The sequence below is a fragment of the Grammomys surdaster genome, unplaced genomic scaffold (assembly GCF_004785775.1).
Source record: "Grammomys surdaster isolate TR1022 unplaced genomic scaffold, NIH_TR_1.0 191, whole genome shotgun sequence".
In the NCBI taxonomy this organism is placed as follows: domain Eukaryota; kingdom Metazoa; phylum Chordata; class Mammalia; order Rodentia; family Muridae; genus Grammomys; species Grammomys surdaster.
In genome coordinates, this window is record NW_021604636.1 from 14,273,826 (window position 1) to 14,280,611 (window position 6,786).

Consider the following 6,786-nt stretch of genomic DNA (forward strand, 5'->3'; position numbering starts at 1 on the left):
TGTAGATACTGTTCTTCCCTGAGGATGCCTTGCATCAGCAGAAACAGATCGCCAGTTTTCGTGAATGCCTTGTGCACCTTATGTTTTCAGTGGGTTCAGTGGAGCATTCAGCTGAAACTGGTCAATAGGAAGTTGCTCTAAACCCTCTTAGACTCTGAATTGATCTTTCCTGTTTCAGCACACCAGAGCACAATTTTCAATTCTTCAAATGTGGTTTGAGTAAGACTGGTTCCCATAGCTTCCTATGACTTTGTTGGAGTAGGTGTGGCCTTGTTGTTGGAAGTGTGTCACTGGGGGTGGACTTTAAGGTTTCAAAAGCTCATGCCAGGCCCAGTCTTAACTTTAACTTGGTCTGCAGATGAAGATGTTGCTACTTTCAGCTACTGTTTTAGGGCCATGGTGATAATGGACTAAACCTCTGAAACTGTAAGCAAGCTCTCAATCTAATGTTTCCTTTTATAAGAGTTGCCTTAGTCATGGTTTCTCTTCACCACAGTAGACCAGTGGCTAAGACATTTACCATTATAAGCAAGCCTTGCCTGCTGAGCATGGTTATGCATCCCTTTGGTCTCAGTATTTAGGAGGGAGAGGCAGGCAGATATCTGTTAGTCTGGTGATAGCTTGGTCTACATAGTTAGCTCTAGGGCATCCAGGGATACACAGTGAGACCCCTGTGTAGTGATTCGAATATGCTTGGCAGTGACACTATTAGGAGGTGTGGCCTTGGAGTAAGTGTAGCCTTGTTGGAAACAGTGTGTCACTGTGGGGATCCCTCCTCCTAGCTGCCTGAGGACAGTCTTCTGTTTGTCTTTGGAACAAGATGTAGAACTCTCAGCTTCTCCAGCACCATGCCTGCCCAGACACTGTCATGGTCCTGACTTGGTGATGATGGACTGAACCTCTGAAACTATAAGCCATCCCCAATTAAATGCTGTCTTTTATAAGTGTTGCCTTGGTCATGATGTCTGTTCACAGCAGTAAAACCCAAACTAAGACATCTTGTCTCAAACAAAACAAAACAAACAAAAATACGCCCCCTCCTCCCAAACCAACCAACCAAACCAAACTAAGACAAACAATAGACCAAAGAATAGCAAAACTCTTCTATGCTACAAAACTGAAGATTGCTTTTTTTCAGTTCACTAACTATAACTTGAAGACAAGATCCTGCTATATGAAGTTCAGACTGGCCCAGAACTCATTATCTTGCCCCAGCCTTCCTATTGATGGGATTTTAAAGCGTGCAACATCAGAAACAGTTCCTTTCAATCTTGTAAAACTGGAAAAAGCATTAGGTAAGTAAAATTGTTTGCCACTTTGTTGGCACCAGCAAATGGTGTTACAGGTACACCTTAGCACATAAGATCACTCACAAACATGGAGTCAGTGATAAATGAAGACAGTTGTACCGAAGAGTCCAAGACTCTGCTCATAAAGATGCCTGCCCCTGGGGGCCAGCTCCCTAGGTATTGTGTTGAGTACTGTTGAATATAACTAGTGCAACTCTGCTTTCTTCGCTTGTAGAACGTACCATATCAGTGATGGCCACATAGTTAATGAGAATGACAGGCCAGTAGAGACAAACAGATGAACTGTGTCTTAGTTAAACCCAGTGTCTTAGGGTTTTACTGCTCTGAACTGACACCATGACCAGGGCAACTCTCATGAGGACAATATTGAATTCGGGCTGGCTTACAGGTTCAGAGGTTTCTAGGCAGGCATGGTGCAAGAGGAGCTGTCAGTTCTACTTCTTCATTTAAAGGTCGCTAGAAGACTGGCTTCTGGGGAGCTAGGATGAAGGTCTTAAAGCTCATGCCCACAGTGACACACTTCTTCCAACAAGGCCACACCTACTCCAACAAGGCCGCATCTCCAAGTAGTGTGATTCCCTGGGCCAAGCATATTCAAACCACTACACCCAGGGTGACAAAGTTCTTTCCCAGTCTTAACGTCTTCCACTCAACAGACTTTAACTTTTAGAATCACATAACTTTGTTCTACAAAGCCGTCTGTCATGATGACTCGCTTTGCTATGAGCTGAAGGTGACCGGGACTGAACAACTGTGGATGGACACATTTGAAACCATGAACCAAAACAAACATTTCTTCCTCTAACTGCAAGACTCTTGTGAGCCTTAGCTTACCAGAGACCCCCTGAGTGAACCACGTGGAGATGTGAGTCGATGCAAAAAGCAAGAGGAATTTTAATGATCCAATGCATTGGGGTCGTCCTGCGCCCAAAGGAGAGGTGATGACCCCGGGCAGCCCACTTGGTCAGTTTTATACAGTTTAAGGGGTAGACTAGAGAAACAATGACTAAGCACAATATGATTGGCAGACAATGTGACTTTTAAACTGATTGGTCTTTAGGGAATGAGGTGGCAAGGACCTCCCTCATCTGTAGGTGGCAAGGGTTGGTCTGTCCTGCGAATGTGTCTATACGCTCTGGGCCTTCCCTACTCACAGGTGGGTTCCCTCCCCTCTGACCTGAGGAATGTTAGTCAGCCTCTCCCTTCCTCCTCTGAGGAGTAATGTTTGTTAATTAGTCTCTCCCATCCAGCAAGTGTCCCATGACCTTTCCAAAGTTCCTGAGCTGACTTCTTCATAACTTGGTTTCATTTGGGTATTTTGTTACAGTCATGAAAGCTGGCTAATACAAGAAGCTGTGAGAGGCTGTCTCCACTACTACTCTTTCTGCCAAGAGAGTTGCAGATTAAAACTCAAACATCAGAGAGGTCAGGTACTAGAGACAGCTAGGGCTTGATCCTGAAGGATGAGGAGAGAGTCAGTCAAGGGTCAAGCCATGACTTGTAGAGGAACACCCACCCCTAGGGCAGCAGCATAATAGACAGTGCATGCTTTCATTGCTGTAGGCAAGGTATGAACAAAAGTCTCTTCAGTTTTTTTTTATTTATTATTCTCTCATTCTGTCTGTCTGTCTTTCTTCTTCACCCCTACCTCTCTCTCCCTCTCCATTCCTTTCTCTCTGTCTCTGTCTCTGTCTCTGTCTCTGTCTCTGTCTGTCTGTCTGTCTGTCACACACACACACACACACACACACACACACACATACACACACACACACACACACATACGACAAGTCTCAGGAGTTAGGGAGTCAGTTCTCTTTTTTTGCTGGATTCTGGGGAGCTAACTCTGGTCCTTAGGTTTGTGCAGCAAGCACTTTATTACTGACTCATCTTGCTGGTCTAGAAGTCTTAACAATGCTCCCTGTATAGCTGAGCTTTCATGGCCCTGCTGGATGGAACAACACTATTATCAGAAAATCAAAGCATAGTCAACTGGGCTGACTGAATCCAAAGATAAGAGCTGCGATATCACAGGTTCCAGATATTTCCTTTTTATTAGGTAGTCTGAGAAGCTTGGGAAGCAGGGAAGCATTTCTATTCTCACTAGGATTTTTTTTCTTGTTTTCATAGAGGAGTCTTTCAATTCCTTCTCTTTCCTCCTCCTCCTTGTTGTCTTCTTCTTCTTCTTCTTCTTCTTCTTCTTCTTCTTCTTCTTCTTCTTCTTCTTCTTCTTCTTCTTCATATTCTTTTTGTAGCTTGGCCTCCCAGAAACTGGACCAGACCATGCCAGATTGTGGTATCTAGGGGAGAGGTTAGGATATGCCATGAGAGGATCTCAAAAATAAATCCTAAGTTATGTATTGAAGAATTTCTGAAGCTGTGACCCGAGACTCATAGGATACAACCCTGTGTCTTTCCTAGGGATGATAGTTTAGTGCTTGTTAATTCAGTGTTCTTGGGGACTTCATAGAACATAAATACCAACAACAGGTTTGTGATGTCAGGGAGCCTGAGTCAGCAAGCATCCTTGTGTAAGGGCTTGGTAAGGGCCAGACTCTACTAGTTCTCAAAGGGAGCTCACAGAGCCTCTGGCTGTTCTCCAGTGGGCTCTGCACTCTCTTGACAAGGGAGCCTTGTGTCCTGTGTCCACTGTTTTCTGAGTAGAGGACAAAAGACGATAAGGTAATCTTCAGCTCAACAGTATAATCCACTCTCAGTCATTTCAGCAGACTTCTGGCAGCCTGCAGCCTCTGGTTTTTCTTTTGGGCCAGATACAGAGGAAGGACATTTCTCATTCTGGCTTTGGAATGATCTGTAGTGAGAATGTACCCACCGCCTGTTTTTTTTTTTTTTTTTTTTTTGCTCTTGAAAAAACAAAAAGCAATCACACACTAGACCATTTCTGAAGATCTAAGCCTAGGGAGAGCAATGTGAAGACTGAAACAGTCACCAGGGCTGATAGAAACTTTGAGTGACTCAGCCTGGCAGCAGTCAAGGCAGGTTTGCACTGGCCTGGGGATTGAAGTCATGTTGAACTGAAACTGTAGTGTATGTGATGAATTATAACTTTTTTAAAGATTTATTTATTTATTATGTACACAGTGTTCTGCCTGCATAGATGTCTGTAGCCCAGAAGAGGGCACCAAATCTCATTATAGATGGTTCTGAGCCACCATGTGGTTGTTGGGAATTGAACTCAGGACCTCTGGAAGAGCAGCCAATGCTCCTAACCTCTGAACCAGCCCTCCAGCCCTGAAACTTAACTACTGATGATGAATTTAAAGGTGACAAGGTTGTAAATCTGACTTTCTCTTTTATATTCATTAAGTCTTGAAAAGTTGGTACCACTGGGCTCTTGTATGTGCTCATCTGGTGTCCAGGGATGGAGTTGCGTTTATAATTTGCTGCTCTTCTTACTACATTGTCTGCTCCTCCTCCTCTCCTCCTCCTCCACCTCCTCCTCCTCCTCCTCCTCCTCTCCTCCTCCTCCTCTCCTCCTCCTCCCCTTCCCTCCCTCCCTCCCCCTCCACCTCCCTCCCTCCCCCTTCCTTCCTTCCTTCCTTCCTTCCTTCCTTCCTTCCTTCCTTCCTTCTCCTTTCCCATCCTCCTGTTTCCTATTCTCCTCTTCTTACAGAGTTTTGCTACTTTGCTATGTATCTCAAGCTGGCCTGAAACTCAGGATTTTCTTACCTTAGCCTTTCAAGTGTTGGGATTATAGGTGTTCGCTACAGTACCTCCTCAATTTTACCTAACCCTCTCAAAATATGTATTTCAAAGTAGCTCACAGCATTGTGCTGGTTGGCAAATGTTAACTTGATACAAAGTAGCACAACCTGGAAAGAGAATCTCAATTAAGGGACTGCCTCCATCAGATTGGCTCATAGGCATGTCAGTAGGGCATTTTCCAGATTAAGGATTGATGAGGGAGGGCCCAGCCCACTGTGGCTGCTGTCCTCTCTCGGAAGGTGGTCCTGGGTTGTATAAAAACTCAGGCTGAGCAAGCCAAAGGCAGCAAGCCAGTAAGCAGCATTTCTTCTTGACCTCTGCTTCAGTTCTTGCCTTCCTGGTCCTGCTTAAGTTCCTGCCCTGACTTCCTTCAATGATGGACAGTGGAAGTACAAGCCAAATAAATCCTTTCCTCTCTAAATTGGTTTTGGTCAATGTTTATTGCAGCCACAAGAAGCAAACTATAACAGTAATGATTATTTTTAAACACATGAATAGAAAAGTATGCTTTCATGTAGTTGTAGAAGAAACTGCACACTTTCAATATATTTGGAGATTTGGAATTATCCAAGGTAAACTAATGTTTCTTGGTTTCATGTTCCTTTTATTTTTACATTAGTTTGACATTCTCTATAATCAATTATTGCTCTAAAATATGTAAATTTCAACAACTTATTTAAAATACATCATTTCTAGGACAGTTGATAATTCTTTTGTTTTGCCTTCTGGTCATATGGCCTGGCCTTAAGAATTTTTATAATGCATATTTATGATTTTCTTTTGTATCGCCTCTCCTCTGTTGTTTTAGTGTGCCATGACAAAAGCCAGGAACCATTCATTACCTTTAGAGTAAGCCTTCTTTACCTTCCCTAGAACAACTTGAAAGTAGCTATGAATGTCACCAAGAAGCAGCAGGTTGAAGCATGAGATGTTAACACAGTGGAAGTGCTAGGGAACAGTGGCCAGACACTCCGGCATAAACAATGGTGATGTCACTCTGTGTGAGGGACTGTGACATCCTCCTTAGTAATCTGAAGACTCAAGTCAATGGATACACTGTTAGCTCTCGACTCTGAACTTGGATTTCAGTGTTACCTCTCAATATTAAAGAGACTCACTGCTAAGAAGTGTGTTATACGTAACTTAGCGTGAGTGGGAACTAGCGTGAGTGGGAAATAGTTACACCACAATTGGTTTTTTGTTTCAAAATTGGGTTCAGACGCAGAAGCAGTTACAATCTGTGAAAGCACTAGAGGGCGCCAGACCCCTTTGTGAGGAATTCTTCTTTGTCCTGCAGAGCATAGCACCTTTATAGCAGCCTGTCGACCTGTGAATTCAGGGATCAGCCTGAGTCCATAGGCACAATTACACATGCATCAGAAATGTAACAATCACGAACTCTAGAGAGTAAAGTTATGACTGCACATTAAAATGGACTTGAGAGACCTATTACCGAAGACAATCTATGGACCTTACTTGAGTCATAGTGCAAACATCATTCTTAAAGTGATGTTTGTGAGACAACCAGGGAAATTTGATCAGGAATAAAAGTTATATTACAGAATTATTATTTGTTTTATTAGGTGTGGTAATGGTATCTCGGCAATGCTAAAAATTCCTTAACTATTAAGTGTTTGCATGGAATTACTTGATGCCAAAACTCATTATAAAACATTCTACAACAAGGGTGGGATGTAGCTTAGTTGTAGAGTTGCCTAGCATCTAAGATAAAGTGATAGTGTGCCTCTCT